The sequence below is a fragment of the Hemicordylus capensis genome, chromosome 2 (genome assembly GCF_027244095.1).
Source record: "Hemicordylus capensis ecotype Gifberg chromosome 2, rHemCap1.1.pri, whole genome shotgun sequence".
NCBI lineage: Eukaryota > Metazoa > Chordata > Lepidosauria > Squamata > Cordylidae > Hemicordylus > Hemicordylus capensis.
The window spans coordinates 6,306,955-6,325,433 of NC_069658.1; the positions used below are offsets into that span (position 1 = coordinate 6,306,955).

At 46.2% G+C, this 18,479-nt stretch overlaps 1 long non-coding RNA gene across 2 annotated transcripts in view; it reads left to right on the forward strand.

The window, feature by feature from the left end:
- Nucleotides 1–16,518, forward strand: part of LOC128346409 (uncharacterized) — a 28,350-nt gene extending 11,832 nt beyond the window's left edge. For both annotated transcript variants that reach the window (XR_008316946.1, XR_008316945.1), the window contains exons 3-4: nt 14,346–14,428; nt 15,314–16,518. This is a non-coding gene — a long non-coding RNA (uncharacterized LOC128346409). The remainder of the gene's footprint in view (nt 1–14,345; nt 14,429–15,313) is intronic.
- The last annotated feature ends 1,961 nt before the right edge of the window (nt 16,519–18,479 follow it).

Sequence of the window (18,479 nt, forward strand, 5' to 3'; positions counted from 1 at the left end):
AACATTGCATCAAAATTGCACCCTGAAATGGCAGGGTGTTTATGCTGACTGAATCAGATCATTGGTCCATTTAGGCTAGTGTGGCTACCATCAGTGGCAAGGTGTGGCCTTACAGTACTAGCCCCAAGTATTTAAGCAGAGAAAAAGGGCGCTATTGATCTGCTAGCTGACAGCTGACCTACAGTTTTATGTGTTTCAGGAGTGGGTGAGACTCATTGCCTCCCTGGAAGCAAAATCTGAGGAGGGAAGAGATTTACCCCTGTAAGAGGATTTAGACCTGTAGGGTAGGGGTTCACATCCTTTAGCCCCCAAATGTTGTTGGACGAAAACTCCCATTTTGGACATTGTGACTGGGAATGATGGGAGTTGTAGTCCAACAACATCTCTGGAGACCCAAGGCTGAGAACGAACCCATGCTATCAAAAGGAGAGGCAGACAAGAGAAGAGAAAAGTGATTTAGAAGAGTAATGTGATTTATTTCATTTTTGCTTGGTTGTGATAATCAAGTTGTTTTTGTAAATACATGTATCATTTCCACTGAGGAAGTGTCTGAGTATGTGACGCTGGGATTTCTGGATGACTAAGTCCAGCATAACTGCAGGTCATACACTATGCAAAGATCCTCCAAGCTCTTTCAAGCAACCGTACCACCAGAGATCCTTTTAACATGGTGATGCTAAACCACTCCAAGGAGTTTGCAGGCAGGTTTTGGACAGTGGTGGGAATGATAAAGGGAGAGGAAGGAAGGAAGGAAGGGCAGAGTGGCCAAGAGATTAAGGCAGAGATTCTCAAATGTGGAACCCCAGCTATTGCTAGACTACAACTCCCAGCATTCCAAGCCCCAATGGTCTTCAGCTGTTGGTGTTGGGGATGATGGGAGTTGTACATAGCAACACAGGAAGCTGCCTTCTACTGAGTCAGACCCTTGGTCCATCCAGCTCAGTATTGTCTACACAGACTGGCAGAGACTTCTCCAAGGTTCCAGACAGGAGTCTCTCTCACTCAGCCCTGTCTTGGAGGGAAGTTTGGGACCTTCTGCATGCAAGCATGCAGATGCTCCTCTAGAATGGCCCCATGCCCTAAGGGGAATATCTGACCCTGCTCACACATGTAGTCTCCCATTCAAATGCAAACCAGGGTGGACCCTGCATAGCAAAGGGAATAATTCATGCTTGCTACCACAAGGCCAGCTCATGTTCGAGAATTCTTGTATTAAGGGATTCAGGTGAAAATGTGTAGTGGCCCGTACTTTGGTTACATTACCATTTGGGATTAAGTCTCAGCAGCTAAGCAAAAGGGTTCATGGGAAAGGTGAGTTCTGAGAAGGGATCAGATGGAAGAGTGTCAGGTGAAACTGAATAGGTGTTCTGGGAGGCACAGTTCCAAACAAATGGGGGAATAAGGAAGAAGTGCAGGAGGATTCCAAAACAATGGGAAATACGTGCAGCAAAATGAGGTGAATGTTGAAGGTAACAATAAGTTATTTGTGTTGAATGCCCAAGTGGGTGGGGAACAGAAGGAAAGGATTGATAGTCACTGTTTCCTGCCTCTTGGCTGGCCTGCCTGGCTGATGCCTTGGATGAGATCCTGACATGACTTTCCACTCTGGTTCTGCACAAGCTACATTTGCCTCCCCCCTCCCCAAGACCTCCAGTCTGCTTCTGTCAGACTCAGTTTTGTTCCTTCTTTGCCAACAGTGGAGAAGGAAAAATAACAACAATAAAGTGAAACATCCTTGGGAATGCCAAGATGTCAAAGTGCAGCTTTCTTCCCTATTGAAGCATATAAAATATTTAAAAGGCCCAGCAAATGCCAATAGGGGAGGCACTCACATAAGGAGATGAAAAATTAATTTTAATGCATGGGGGACTAAGTAATTCACTTATTTCACAACCTCAATCAATTTTAATATTTTAGTATTTAATGTGAAAGTGGTGTATCTCCAATAACGTTTTAAAAGTTGCTCATATCTCTTTTTACTCACGTACTAAGTTTCTCCCACTCCCCTCCATAGATTTATATATAGATTCCCCTACTTGCACTATGTAGATGTATACGGGAATGTTATATAGGTCAGATTCTCTTGGAGTGTTTTGTTTCGCAGGTTTCCTTTAGGAAACCATGTACGCATCCCTTCCGGCATTTCACAGATGTGAACAGAAACATATGCCTGTGACACCCCTAAGTTTGCAGCAAGGATAACTGCTTGGAAGCACCATACCGCAAATTTCAAAGATTTCAAAGATGGCTGTAGGCTGTAAGAACAGCTTTGCTGAATCAGGACTCAGGGCCATCTAATCCAGCATCCACCAGATGCCTCTGAGAATCCCACAAGCAAGAGGCAAGCGCATGCCCTCTCACCCAGGGGTGTAACTATAGGGGGGGCGGGGGGGCACGTGCCCCGGGCGCCACCCTGGTGGGTCACATGGGGGGGCGCCAAAAAGTGGCTCAAAAAGTGGCAAAAAGTGGATTAAAAAGAATGGCATGAATAAGGAGTCTTTAGCACTATCACCCTAGTCCCTCGAATTACTCTGGAGTCCTTGGTTTTCGGTTTGTTAAAATACAGTCACTCACAAGGGAAAGTCAGGAACAGAACCAGGGTGTGAGGGAAGGGCATCATAATCATAATCATCATCATTGCATCATAATTCTGATGTTTGAGATACAAGCCAACTCCACAGGGTTGTTGTGAGGAAAAACCTAATGTAGTATGTATCATCATTGCATCATAATTCTGATGTTTGAGATACAGGCCAACTTCACAGGGTTGTTGTGAGGAAAAAACACATGTGTGTCAGTCAGATGTATGTTGGGGGGCGGCGGGGGGCACGATGGGGGGGGCGCAATTTCAGTGCTTGCCCCGGGCGCCGTTTTCCCTAGTTACGCCTCTGCTCTCACCTGCTGTTCCTCCCCTGCATCTTGCCACTGAGTCTGGAGGTGGCCTACAACCACCAGACTAGTAGCCATTCAAGTCCTCCATGAATTTGTCCAAGCCCCTTTTAAAGCCATCCAGGCTAGTGGCCATCACCACATCCCATGGCAGAGAATTCCATATATTAATTATGTGCTGTGTGAAAATCCAGCCACTTGCCACCTGACTGGGCTGCGTTTGCCCCAGCCCACCTTCCTCCAAGGAGCACGTGACACTGGGCGAGCTCTTGCCATCGGCTCCCCGGGTGCTCCAGGGGTGGGGCTGGCGCAACAAGGGACGGAGCGTGCGCACTCCCACACCTAATTGGCCGGCGGAGTGTGCCTTTTTTCACCTGCCCTGGTCTATATCTGTAGGCTTGGTAGTCAGCTAGCATCATAACCTCCCGGTCACGTTTGGCAGGTACAGTGCAGAGGGGAAAACAGCTTAAAATGAGTGATGCACCTTAGGGAAGCGTTTGGCACCAAGAAGGAGGATGGATCTCTTGAGGCTTGACAGATCAGGGATGCCACGCAGCCCTTCTTCTCTGCAAAGCGACACTCTTCCGTATGGCTGTGCAGCGTTGGAGGGGTGTTGTCAGTACCAGAGACCTGACCTTAGGTCGGCGAGGATGGGTGGCACCCGCTTTAGAGTGATGGAGCCGCCCGGAGCCAAGGTGCTAACGCCACTGTCCCTAGGCCAAGGCGGCCACTCTGTGGCCGGCCTTTTAGGAACCACACTGTAGTGGGTGGAGTGCCAATCCCAGCTGAGTGCCATGTTGGCACACAAAGAATTATGTCTCAATAAACGTGGCCAATTTCACCAAAGAGTCATGTGTATGTGTCTCCTTGGGTCTGGGTGCAAAGTTCTTCCTTCTGTTGGTCCTAAAATTCCGAGCCATTGGTTTCATGTGATGACCCCTCTCTCTATTGTTGTAAGACAGGGCAAAAAACCTCTCTTTGTTCATTCTCTCTACTCCATGCATAACTTTATGCACTTCTATCATGTCTCCCTGTAGTTTCCCCTTTTCCAAAGTAAAGAGCCCCAGGTGCTGTAGCCTTGCCTCATAAGAAAGGTGCTCTAGGCCCCTGATCATCTTGGTTGCCCTCTTCTGTACCTTCTCCAGTTCAACAATGTCCTTTTTAAGGTGTGGTGACCAGAACTGTACACAGTACTCCAAATGTGTGATGGATTTGTCCATGCTGTATTCATTTAGTCTGATTCAACAGCAAATATAGTGGTTGGTATCCGGACTACCAGTGTTTCTGTGCAAGGACATCGCACAAGCGAGTGTTGCTACTTTGGATGTTTGCATTCTAGACATGGGTTGCTCTAGTACAATGCGGTTGTGTTGCCTTATGGATGCTGTGCAAAGCAAGGGGTTTCTTGTCTGTTCAAGACCAGTCCTTTCATTAGCAGAAGATGTTGACAGGTTGCACACCTCTTTTTGCACAACATCATTGAACAACAACTGTACCATAACTTCATTGCCCAGGTCTGTTCCACATCATTGTTGCTGAAGACTGTTTCACAAATTCACCGCACAATATCATTGAGCAACAACTGTCACACAAAACCCCTGTCAACAACTCATGCAGTGCAACTCTGTATATGTCCCGGAAAAGGTCTTCTACTAGCAGTTGCACACCTTTGCACAGCTCTGCAACCTTCTTTGTTTGCTGCACAAGCACACCGTTTGTCAGGATGTTAGCAATATGTCTTGCTTTAGTTATACTTAGGGCCGGTCCAAAATTCCCACCACCACTACCGTACACATAGGAACATAGGAAGCTGCCATATACTGAGTTAGACCATTGGTCTATCTAGGTCAGAACTGTCTGCACAGACTGGCCGTGAGCAGCTTCTTCAAGGTTGCAGGCAAGATTCTCTCTCAGCCCTATCTTGGAGATGCTGCCAGTGAGGGAACTTGGAACCATCTGCTCTTCCCAGAGTGGCTCCATCCCCTGAGGGGAATATCTTACACTACTCACACTTCTAGTCTCCCTTTCATATGCAACCCGGGTGGACCCTGCTTAGCTAAGGGGACAAGTCAGGCTTGCTACCACAAGACCAGCTCTCCTCTCCTAAAGCAAATGTCAGGGTCCCTGCCAAGGACCATTCAAGGTAAGCCAAGAGTTTCTATAAGAGAGGAGAAATTCTCAGCAAGTTGGAATAGACAATACAGGACTAGAGTAGCCAGCCATCACTTCAAGCAAGCCAGCCTACCAGCTCAGTCATAGGAACATAGGAAGCTGCCATATACTGAGTCAGACCATTGGTCTATCTTGCTCAGGATTGTCTTCACAGACTGGCAGTGGCTTCTCCAAGGTTGCAAGCAGGAATCTCTCTCAGCGTTATCTTGGAGATGCTGCCAGGGAGGGAACTTGGAACCTTCTGCTCTTCCCAGAGCGGTTCCACACCCTAAGGGGAACATCGTAGAGTGCTCACACTTCTAGTCTCCCTTTCATATGCAACCAAGGTGGACCCTGCTTAGCTAAGGGGACAAGTCATGCATGCAACTACAAGACCAGCTCTCCTCCCTACAAACACCCCCCCCCCAAAGTTCCACATTCAATAAAAGTGGAGGAGTTGAAATTCAGGATGGGAGGCGGCAAAACTCACCAGCTTGATGTGTGCATCTCCTCCCATTGGTTGCCATTTGGCAGTTGCAATTTCTTCTCCAAAGTCCCTAGAACAACATTATGAGATAACACAGCATCCCTCTGATAGGAGCTTCTGGGTAAAAGGACCCATCAGATCAAAGGCCCTGGTCCGAGGACTGCTGTACCTGTCAGGCCACTTTCACCCATATGAATCTGTCAGAGTCCTCAGATCTTCACTGCAGGCCCTGTGCTCGGCCTCACCACTGATGCAGGAACAGGGCCTTTTAGGCTGTGGCCCCTGTCTTTGGAATGCCCTCCTAGATGTCTCCATCCTCGAGGAGTCTTAAAAAGAACTTGAAAACACTTCCTTAAAGAAACATTTTAGTCAGTTTCATCTGCCACTTGTCTGTATTGCTGCTGGTTTGTTTTGATGCTTGTTTTGACTTATGTGAGTATTGTGTTTTTACTGCAAGCTACCCCAAGCAATTGTGTGCTGAAGGGGCAGGATGGAGATATTGTAAATACATACATTCATCTTTAAAATGGTGGCTAGTGGGGGGGGCGCATCATATTTTACCCAGAAGCCCATCCGACCAATGTGATGTGATCATGAAGCATTGTTCTAGGAGGAACATAGGAAGCTGCCTTCTACTGAGTCAGACCATTGGTCCATCTAGCTCAGTATTGTCTACACAGACTGGTAGCAGCTTCTCAAAAGTTGCAGAGGAGTCTCTTTCTTTCAGCCCTGTCTGGAGATGCCAGGGAGGAAACCAGGGGCATAGCAAGGTTGGAGTGGGCCCAGAGACGAGATTTATAAATGGACCCCCTCACTGCTTTCCTCTCCTTCTCCTGGCCCGATGTCTCTGCTAGTTACAAGGTGTAAATAATATCCCAACTAGTTACAAGGTGTAAATAATAGCAGAACCAACTAATACAAGGATTTAAGTCTGATATTTCAAAATAGGTATGATGCCTGGAAATACATTTCACTGAATACACACATGCACACTTCATAATATATAGTGATATACATTGAATACTATATATTTGTGCAACTTTTAATGCCTAGAAAACATTAGAAATAAGAAGGAAGAGTATTTATGCTAAGCTAGATAGAAGCTAAGATATCATGAGATAGATATATGGGGAGCCAGGACGATGATCATGTGACTTGCCTCCGGGGGGAGCCCCTCAAGGCAGCTAGCCCTGAGACAAATGTCTCCCCTTGCTCAATGATAGTTACGCTCCTGGAGGAAACGGAAACCTTCTGCATGCAAGCATGCAGGTGCTCTTCCCAGAGTGGCCGCATCCCCTAAGGGGAATGCCTTTCAGTGCTCACATGTAGTCTCCTATTCAAATGCAAACCAGGGTGGACCCTGCTTACCAAAGGGAACAATTCATGCTTGCTTCTAGAAGACCAGCTCTCCTCCCTTGGGGGAGCTTGGGGTGGGTGAGGATGGCAGGTGCCAAGCCAGTGGTCACTGAGCAGAACTCTATGTCAGGACAGTGAGTTTCTCTCTAACTCCAGCTTTGCCCACCACCCCTTGAAGCAAGGCATCCTGTGTGATTGCACAACTCACTGAGAATGAGAGTCATTAGCTGAGGAAAATGAACATTTCAAACCCGATGCTAATGAGAATCCATGCTTCAACATCTCAGTTCTCTGCATTTCAGCTGAAAGGACACACTGGGACTGACCTAAAGGCAACCATCACTGGTCTGGCAGCTGGTCAGGCACAATCTACAGGCCGGGCAGTCTCTTGCAAATGTCACATCTTTTGTTTGGTTTCTTGTCAGTTATTCTTGGACAGACGTCTTGTATACATGCAAAACCTACATCTTCTGTCCATCTAAGCCAAACTCAGATGACTGTGGTTCCCTTTGGGAATGTGGTTGCATCTCTGGGGGTATGTCTGGCTGGTTGTGTCTTATAGTGCCTACACAGGTCAACTCCTTGCTCAGGAGAGCCTCTGTCAGCTATACACTGGGAGGGGAGGTATCCCCCACCATAGTCCTCTGTGCGCAGGTTCAAATGAACACAGCCCTGTACATGTGATAACATCAGAACCATGGCAGCCCATGGCGGGGTGGGGGTGGGTGGGCTGTGTCCCACTCGGGGAAATGGGAAAAGACCAGAGACGTTCATCCACTGCTTCCAGGCTTACTGAAGCTGACATGTTGTGGTTTCTCCTGCTGTGATACTTTTGGCCTTGTTCTGGTGGCTAAAATCTGTGCTTCAGCAGGGTCCAAAGCTTTTGAATGGTTTACTTGTTCCAAGCACCAGGTCTGACATTCTGATAGGGGCTGGTTTCATCTTCCCTAACCCGGAAACACAGAACTATTCAGAGCCTCAGACAATTTTTAAGAGATTGTCATCTTTCAAGAACCATTGAGCGTGTAAGGGGAAACAAAACTGAAGTTTATAAAGAGGAACCAGGTCCTCTCTCATATCTCAAATGGCTTAACATAGGAAGGAGATATAAACTACCCCACCATAGAAAGTCTTTTCATTTCTGGGGTGGTTTTTCTCCCAATTGATTTAACATGGGGATGGGATAGAAACCACCCCGCCATAGGGGTGTCCATTCATTTTGGAGTGGTTTTCTACCCTGTGTCATATTTTTATCCATAATATCATAACTGGTGAGGGGCCATACTTGTGGATATATATCATGTTCCAAAGTGCAGGTAAGAGTAAGACAACAAGAGCTCTGGCACTCACCTGGCTGCTGCGCATGTGTGGAGGCCATTTGCATGGTCAGCAAGGTGGTCAGATTGGTGTAAAAACTTTTAAAAGGTATCTCTCACCACCCACCCTCCGTTACCGCCCTCACTGGCTGCCACTGGCTGGGAGTGCATTGGTTTGCTCATTTACGCATCTTTACGCAACTGGGGGTGAACATCTATCCCCAAATCTGGATAAGGGTAAGCTAGGGATAGAACTGCTGCAGCCCTTGTGGTTGTTTTGAGCAGTACTTCAAGATGTGCCTTGTTTCAGTGCGCCTAAGAGAAAAGGGTGCAAATATTCCTATTTCTAGCAACAAAGACCAGATGGAGGTTAACAAGAGTACAGAGTACATGAAGTCATTATCTGATCTCTACCCCAATATTTATTTTTTCTAATGGATTTGCTGATAGAGCTCCTTACACGACTGACTCTCTCTCTCTCTCTCTCTCTCTCTCTCTCTCTCTCTCTCTCTCTCTCTCTCTCTCTCTCCTTGCTCCTCGTGAAATTTAACGAACTGGGCATCTAGAAAGAAATCTGAGGACCTCAGGTGGAAATGCACACCCACTTACTCCCTCATCTCCAAAATGCATTGGAGCCCTTACTGCTACTCTGAGCTTTAATGTTCGAAGAAAAAGTGAGGAGATTTTCGCCAAAGCCAATAAACGGCATCTGTCCTGGCTTTTCTCTTAACAGTTAATTTAAAGGAGCAGCAGGGAATAAAATCTTTCTTCTGCTGTTATTTTTCTCTTCCCTTCCTCCCCAGTTTCCTTTCAAGTCCAGCTTGCGAAGGATCGGATGTGGCCCCAATTATTTGCATCTTTAGAGGACCACGGAGCAATGCTTTCAGTTTAAATGGTGGTGATTTTCACGATGCTCTTTCCGTCAAGAGTGAGGCTCGGTTTATTTCTTTAGATATTTACTTATTTGGTATAATGGGCCTGTGGAAGGTCAGAACATACAATTACACCCAAGCCTGGTTTAAGGCTTCGTGGACAGGCTGTCATTAATGGCAATCCAACTGTCAACCTCTCTAAGTGTAATTTCCTTCCGATGTTGTACAGGGAAAACAGCAATAATTTAAACGAAGGAAAAAAACCCTCAAGGATCATTGCAAACTTATGAATGTTCCCCCAAAGATGTGAGAGATCGGAGGTGATATCTCACAGGCAACATAGAATGCCCAGGGGCCATTTAGGGCCAATTGATGGCTACCTCATGTAGACTCTTGGGATGCAAGAGGGAGTTAGCAGAACACAGTGCTTGGATGACATGTGGGTGAACATGTGGGGCAGGTGATAAGGCAGCAGTACCCTGGGCCAGCCTTCTGCCCTTCCTCCCCATCCCTTCCCGTTTCTTGCCAGTGCTTTCAGCCTTGGAGAAAGAGGATGCTGGGGCTTGCCATGGCCACCAGGGAGGTAGAATAGAATAATAGCATCTGGAGGTCTACAAGTCCAGCCTCCTGCTCAGTGAAGGGAACTGCTACACCATCCCTGACAGAAGGCCGTCTAGCTTCTGTTTCGAAACCGCCAGCATGAGGTGGGCTGTTCCACCGTCAAGCAGCTCTAACTTTTCAGAAATGCCTCCTATTGGGGCTCTTCTCATGATCAGTGAGAAGAGCCTGGATGGGGTTTTCAGGGAGTGCAGACTAAGCCCACTCTCCCCACAGATGAGCAGTCAGTCTGCTCTGGGCGGCCGTAGTGGCCACCCACAACACTCTTGGGCCAATGGGGGCTGGGAGGATCAGGTGCCACGTAGCACTCAGAAGCTCCAGCATGCCTTGCGTGAGCGCGCAGGGCATGCTGGAGAGACCCCTGAGCAGGGAGGCTGCTTTTGAGCCTCTTGGTCAAAGGTCTACTCATGAGTTGCCGCAGCGTGGAGCCGCACCGTGGCAACTCACAATTGGAAAGCCCGGGTTAGCGGAGCGCTTGCTCTGCTAATCTGGGCTTGGGGAGGGTTGCTTAAGTGGGTGACCTGCTTTCGTGAGACCGGGCTCAGCTGCGAGCCTGGTGGTTCTCACGCGCATGCAAAACCGGACTAGGCTCCCTTAGCCCGATTTTGCATTCCTGTGAGAATAGCCTCAATGTCTAGCCTAAATCTCCTTCCTTGTAATTTTGACCCATTGGTCCTAGTCCTCAGGAGCAATGGAGGACAAGTCTCCTCCTTCTTCTCTGTGGCAACCCCTCAGATATTTGGAGATGACTTTCATATCTCCACTTCCCTTCCCTTCTCCGGGCTAAACATACCCACAAACCTGCCTATCCAGCACTGTGGGCCTGTTTTGTTACATCTCCACCGGAGTCTGCTTCCGTCCTCCATTCTCTGTGGGGTATGTAAGTGATTATATTTGCATTCCCGCCCTCTTTTTAGGAGTTCACTGAAAATTCTCTCTTACACCGAAAAATGTCATGTGTGAATGCGACAAACTCTTCTGTCATTCATCAGAAAGCCAGGATTAGCTGCAACTCCAGTGTAAACTTAGCTGAAAATCTGGGTTTGCTGCAAGATATTATGTGGAGAGGCCTGGAGCGGCTGATGTTTGCCACTGGCTGGATCACTGAGCCAGTCCTAAGACCCGACAGTCTCATCGTAAGCAGTGGGAAACGACAGACCGTAGGATCGGGCCCACCAGACAACTTTTCCTTCACTAATGATATTGAAATGTTCTCGGGGGTGGAGGGGGTGGGTGGGGAGGGATGGTCGGAAGTATAATGAGATGCCAAGTACGGGGAAAAAAAACCCATGCTGCTCATCTCTAAGCCCTTCTGTTCCTTGAAGTGAAAACTCATTTTAAGAAGATTATACTGCATATATTAGAAGATGGCCTGATATTCGGCATTCATACTCCAGCAAGGCTTTTATGATACGGAGGAAAACAAAACACACAACATAATGCCACAACAATGTCATAAACATTTGTTTCTCCTGCGCTAATGGGAGATGCACCCAGATTATTTCTCACTTACGGCATGATTCCTTCGCTGGCGCACAAGGCGTGATGAGCAGCTGCTGGGAGAAGGCCACCGACAGCCACAGAAGGGCCCCGGGATGCTCATGCGCTGGTTAGAAGCGGTGGAGTGTTTGGAGGACAAGCGTGGGCCAGCCTGATCCAAAGGACACAAACATACCCCTGGCATGAGCCTGCATCAGAGCTGCTATCTGATGGCATCTCCTGATGCCATCAGCATCAGGAGAGGAGAGCTGGTCTTGTGGGAGCAAGCATGACTTGTCCCCTTAGCTAAGCAGGGTCTGCCCTGGTAGCATATGAATGGGAGACTAGAAGTGTGAGCACTGTAAGATATTCCCTTTAGGGTATGGAACCGCTCTGGAAAGAGCATCTAGGTTTCAAGTTCCCTCCCTGGCAGCATCTCCAAGATAGGGCTGAGAGAGACTCCTGCTGCCTGCAACCTTGGAGAAGTTGCTGCCAGTCTGTGCAGACAATACTGAGCTAGATAGTCCAATGGTCTGACTCAGTATATGGCAGTTTCCTATGTTCCTCACTGATTTTGCCTCTGCAGCCACTTGATCTGCAGACACCAGTGGATGATGAAAGCTCCCTTCAGACAATATATCTTCCTGCATGTTGTGGACTGCTCAGAGCAGCACTGCACTGGAGGGGTGAGATATAAGGAAGATATAAGGAGGAGCCAGCGTGGTGTAGTGGTTAGAGTGCTGGATTATTACTGGGGAGACCCGAGTTCAAATCCCCATTCAGCCATGAAACTAGCTGGGTGACTCTGGGCCAGTCACTCCTCTCTCAGCCAAACCTACTTCACAGGGTTGTTGTGAGGAGAAACGTAAGTATGTAGTACACCACTCTGGGCTCCTTGGAGGAAGAGCGGGATATAAATGTAATAATAATAATTAATTAGTTTTTTTTAAACCTGCAACCCATGTATGTGGTGTAGTGGTTAGAAAGTTAGACTAGACCTGGGGAGGCTTGAGTTCAAAATCCCCATTCAGCCATGAAACTCTCTGGGTGACTCTGGGCCAATCACTTGTCTCTCAGCCTAACCTACTTCACAGGGTTGTTGAGAAGATAAACCACCATGTGAGGATAAACAACTCTGGGCTCCTTGGAGGAAGAATGGGGTATGAATGTAAAACTAAAATAACTGCATAGTCATAAAACTTTTCTTCCTATTCTAAAAAAACCTGGAGTTTCACTTTCCATAATCTTAGGCCTGCAGCTGTGAGTGTGTGAAATAACTTCTGCTAAATTACCTTCTTCACTGGGTTGTTGTGAGGAGAAACTGGGCTCCTCAGAGGAGGAGTGGGATATCCATGTATAATTATGCATTCTGATAAACAAGCAAGCTCACAGTCTGTGGCTCTGCCCTACACACACTGAGTGTGTTTTCTGCACAGATCCTGTGTGTGTGCAAGCCGTCTGTATGCCGACATGGTATGTAACAGCTCCCTTTGTGGATGCACTAGGGCTGTGCTAATGGTTTCCAATAATAAAGAACAGGGTGGGGGTGGGGAGCTGTGGTCCCATCAAGAGACCTTTGGGCAGCCCAAATAATACACCCCCGGCCACTGTCCCATCGTCTGCTTGAGTCCTGTGAACAAAGAGCTTTTGTAACCCTGCACCTGGAACATTTTATATGCACCCCACGTGCCCCACCAGTGATGAACTCCACGAAGCTGTCTTACTTTGAGTTAGACTGTCTAGCCCAGTATTTATTAACAGGCCCCCATCAAGAGAAAAAAAATGGCAGCATTGGCCTAGAGTTTAGTTGAGCATGGAGCGTGATGGGAATTTGAAGCTGTTAGTGAAGGCAATACTGGGAATTCTTTATGGCAGAACTTCTAAATAACTCGGCAAATTTTAAATGCTAATGTCAATGCTCCGCTCAACTGAATCACACATTCTGCACCGAAAACGCTAGCACGGATACTTCTGAACAAAAGGTCCCAATTGCTGTGAACAAGCTTATATCAGCTGTGGCCAGCAGAGGGAGAGGTGAAAGAAGCATAACTGTAAAAACATCTTTTTAAAAATAAAAACATTGAGACCCAGAGGGTCATCTAAGGCAAGGACAACTCCAGAGGGATGGCAGAGGTGGAAAATCTCCCCCCCCCCCCGCCGCCGAAAAGTGACTTGCCCCCATCGCCCCCTCCTTTTTGTTCCAGAACTCTTAAAAAATGCATTTTGCCCTCATCAGTGTTTTTTCTGGTGCCGCCACAGGTCTAAGGGGACATGGTGCTGTTTGATCATAAAACATTAAGCCAGTCTCAGCCTCATCGATGTCCTGATTTGAGACGGAAGCCTTGTTCTCACTAGGGTGGTTAACCCGTGTCTGGGCTGTCCCGCTTTAGACAGCATTGAGAACTTGACTAAATAATCTTTAATTATTTAAAAAACTTAGTTATAAAACTAGATTTCAGGGATTGGGGGAAAGGGTTCTTTATGCATTTTCCTATATGCAGTTTTTTTTAAAAAAAATGCAGGATCATTCAGTTATGTGAGCCATCAACCTGTAGTTCTCGCACCCCGAAAACTGGATCTTTCCTTGGCCACCCCTCACCCCTAAAGCCCCCTAATAGCCAGGGGACGGGGAGAGACCTTACAAAACTTACATTTGTCAAGTTTTGATTTTTGATTTTGTATTAAAATTTGCACTTTTTATACGGAGATTAGTTAAATTTGTCGAACAGAATGCAAACAAAATACAAACAGTATAGCTGGGTTGTGTTCAAGTGCAAAACTATATGGGCAGCATAGGACTTATACAGGGTATGTATGTTCAGGCAGGTTCTGGAGAACAGATTTACTTTTCAGCAATGATGAAACTCAACGTTTCATGCCATCCCTAAATCCTATGTGATGCAAATAGTCCTCTTATGCCTGCCCTTCTCTCTCTCTCTCTCCTTTGTCCTATCCCACCAGCTCACTTCTAGAAGGAACTTGGAAGAAGGACCTAGGAAATGCCTGGGTCACACAGTGGAATGAACACACAGGTCTGAGGAGTCGGGGAGCTTCTCAGAAAAGGACCCCCAGGGCTAGAAGCACTAACCTTTGAATCTGCCTATCTATTGTTATGTTTATTACATTGATATTTATAGCCAGCTTTTCTGTGTCTATATCACCTTTCTCCCCACACAGAATGCAAGACAGCCTGCCTGCGGTTCCCAGATAGTCTCTCATCCAGGCACTGAACACACAGAGACCTGCTCAGCTTCAGCAAGGTTGGTCCATCATTTGCCTTCAGACCAAGTCCTGTGACTTTTGCAGCACTGCCCCATGCAATGAGGTACCAGGACTGGAGATTGAGGGTTGGATGTGCCTTTAAGTTCAAGGGTGACTCCATCCATTCAGCCTGCCCACTGGCTCCCCCTGATCTGGCAGCCCTATAGGAAATTCCAGGACAGGGTGCAACTTTATCTGGGCAACAGCAGTTTCCACAGGGTCTGTTTGGCCTTGACCTGCAACTGTCTGAGTTGCAGAGGTGCATGGAAGCACATACATAGGACAGGAGCTGCTGGAGCTTGCACCTGGAGCCCACATGTGTTCAGCTGCCCGAAATGATGAGCATCTCCCTAGGCCAAGGGTCTCAAACTGCAGCCCTCCAGCAGTTGTGGGACCAGAACATCCATCATCCCCAATCAGAGTGGCCAGGATGGGAGCTGTATGCCCACATCTCCAGCACGGCCACAATTGAGGCTCCTGGCCTAGGTAGTAAAGGGCTCCAAGATACTGGAAAGGCTCCACCCACCAACGTCAGCTCCACATGAAGGGCTATAAAGGCTTCCTGTTCAGGCTGGGATTGGGGGTGGCAATAGCTTCTGTTGGCTCTTGCTCCTGGTTTGACCCCAGCTTCTGTTTCCCAGCTCCCACCTTCCACTTGATGGCTGCCTATTGCTCCTCTCTGACATGAACTTACCTCAATAAACCTGCACGGCTTTTTTTGCAGCAATCACACTGATGGTTCATAACAAGTCCAGCCAGGTGATGAGCCTGCGTATGATTGATTTCCACTTCCCCCCCTTGTAGTAGCTTTAAGCATGCATTTAGCACTCCTATCCATGCATTATAAATATTTATTTATGTATTTATATTTTATGCTTTTACAGGCCAGTAAAAAGAGGAAAATAACTGAACAAGTTTACAGGCAGTTACTTCAGTGCATAATGGAAGTCATAATCAGCAAGGATTCTGCTTGGCGGGCGCTCCGAAGCATTGTGGTGCTAAACAGCATTTAAAGTCAACCGAGGCTGGTCGGCTGCCTGGAATGTAATCCACTAAGCACTGGTACTCTGCAACCTCCATTCATCCCTAAGTAAATTGTTTGCCTGCATCCTTATAAATGTTTTCCCCCAACCTTACAACTATGGATGCCCTTGAATTTACTTTAAAAGGTTGGTGCGGGGCAGGTGCTGTTTCACCGATATAAGCTGTGCTGCATAATATCTCTCATTAGGATATGGAGGAGATGGAGGAATCACCCAAACGGATTACAGTGTGATAGGTCTGTTCTGTGCAATGTTATCAGTACATCTTGTAATATTGCTTGGGGGTACCAAATAACATTGAAGTCCTGTAAGCAGATCCGCATTTAAACTCAATCCTATTCCATCTTCGTTGGTCAAGTATTCACAGTGCTGTTGTTGATCTGTAAAGCCCTTAGCAATCCAGGTCTAGGAAACTTGAAGAACCACTTATTTTACTGTTAAAAAAAAAATGCTTGGGTGTTAAAATCAGCATGGAGGCACTTCTGTTGAGCCCCATCATCGTCGGAGATATGGCAAGGTGCACAGGCGTAGTTATAATTGAGCAGGGGTGTGTGTGGGGAGGGGGGGAGACACAAATGACCCTGGGCCCCTAAGGGAGGCAAGGCCCACCAGCTGAGTGACAGCCTCCTTTTCATTCTCCCCCTTGTGCCTCTCTAAAGAAGGTGGGGGGTGTGAATGTTGGGGGAAAGGGCCCATTTTCACTCTTTGTCCCATGGTCCATTCCATTCCAACCATGCAATGCCCCTGAGCCCTGACAAGCTCTCACGAAGGACAGGGCCTTCTCTGCGGCGGCCCCTAGGAGAAGCTTTCCCTTCTTCATGAAAGCTGGCAGGTTCCTCCTCCTTTGTTTTCATTCCGATGTCCAGCTAAACCATACCAATAGTGTTTTCTGTGCTTTATTTTATAGCCTATTGTGATGTATTATTTCAGTGTACTTTGATGGATTGCTTGAACTGGGTTAGCTGCTTTGAATGTAACCTACAGAAAGGTGAGATATATAAATATAGTGAAATAAATCAATAAAAGGCAAAGTGGTTGCATGCCAACACTGCCTGTGCACACGACAAAAGAATAAATACATAGAAGGATACTGTCCTAGAAATTCATCTTATGAAAGAAAATCTCTCTTTGGGTAATAGGCCCAATAGCCCATTTCAGCATTTGCTTTAGTCACGAGTGTTCATGGTAAAAATGGGCAATAATCATCACTCCATTGTCTGATGGGTTGCAAAATGAATTTCCTGTTGTGGTAATTCCTGCTGGCTATTTCAAGAGTCCATAGTGGGTCTATTTTTTTTTTTTTTAAGTATTCAGAGGGTTGCAGCTGTTGCATAAAAAGCACCTATCATGGTTGTTGGCCACACCAGGAAAAATTTGATCTGTGTGGTGCTGAATAGCAGTCCAGTGTACCAGATGAGGAGTTTCCAAAAGACCAATGAAACTTACCACACTATGAATCTCCCCCACCCTTCCCCATTCAGTTGGGATATAGTTTTACAATGGAGGAGCCGCTAAATGTGCAAAGCAAAAACATTAAGCAAAATCTGCGTACAGTACACAGATATGGAGAATCATGTGGCATGCTAAAACTCTTGGTTTCTTGCTTTTGCCTCTGAATGATCTGGGGACATTCTATTCATTTTTAAAATAGCTGATGCCAGAAATACTAGGTACCATTACCTGATTTCATATAGTGGCTTATACAATTAGTATAATTATTATACAATTAGTGGGGAACAGTTAACTCTCTTTGTAATATTCCAGTTTAAGTTTAAATTTGTAACTTCATTAAAATTCAATTTAAAAAGTATTTTTAAAACTATTAAAATGAGATTGGCCTGTGTTGTCACTAGCAAAATCAAACTGGAGAGTACAGTGCATAAGCTCAGATATTATCCTGAAATTTACCAGTCCAAAATAATGCAAAATTTCCAGATTGTGTTGGATAAACCTCTACATTTGTTTTGAATTTGCTTTAAGGAAAGTCTAGCTGATCCACAAAGAGAACTCTACATTTTGTAGGCTTAAAAAAGGAATGTCTCTTGCGATTCTTCTGAGGAAAACCACAATTCACTACTATATCACTTTGGGTGAAATGTCCCTAGTGACTCTACTATATACATATTTGGAAGTGATTCTTTGACCTCTAGGGATGATGAGAAAATCTGATTGGAATTCAGTTTTCACACAACATTTGCAGGAATATACAAACCAGATTTGGACTGAGGAGCTATTGTTTTGGGTCCATCAAAGGAGGAAACGAAAGTGCCTGAGATCTAGGAACATCAGACAGACACACTCAAGAAAGAGTTCAGTAGTTGCTTGACCAGCTCTCCCCACAGGATCTTCAGGTCTTATGGGGACAAAGGGAAATAGATCTCATTCCCTGGCACGTGGTCACTCTTAGAAGGTGTCATCAGTTTTCCAAACTAGTCAGCTGGTCTGGCACTGCATCAATGCCTGCAACTCGCTTATATATTTTAGCTTCAAATTTGCTAGTATTCATTATTCATTTTTTTTAAAGACAGGATAATTTACATTTCCTGATTGGAAGCCAGGGATTATTCATCATCACCCTGCATATCTCCTATAAAGATGATAAATGAAGGTATATTAACTGAACCTTAAAACAATATAATACATAGTGGGTTTTTCCCCCCTTAAAAGTTTTGCTGAGCTGCATTTCCGTTGTAATTAGTTTACTGCTTGTTGTTCTTTTTAATCAAATCCTGTTAAGCAGCCGTCAGAATGCAAGCTGATTTCCAGAGGGGTAAAAGCCCAAAAAGAGAGAGCGAGAGAATGAATGTGTGTGCCCCCCAACCCCCTCCTTCTCCTGCTTGCTAGTTAGCACTACAAAAATATCCAGGAAATTATGTAACTCCAGCAAGCAGATAAATAAATAATCATGTTCAGCACTGATTAAGTAAATCAGCTGGCTCTGGGGAGGACAGGCTAGCCCAAAGGGTCTGGTAATGAGCTACAAAATTGCTCCCCCCGAAAGACTGTT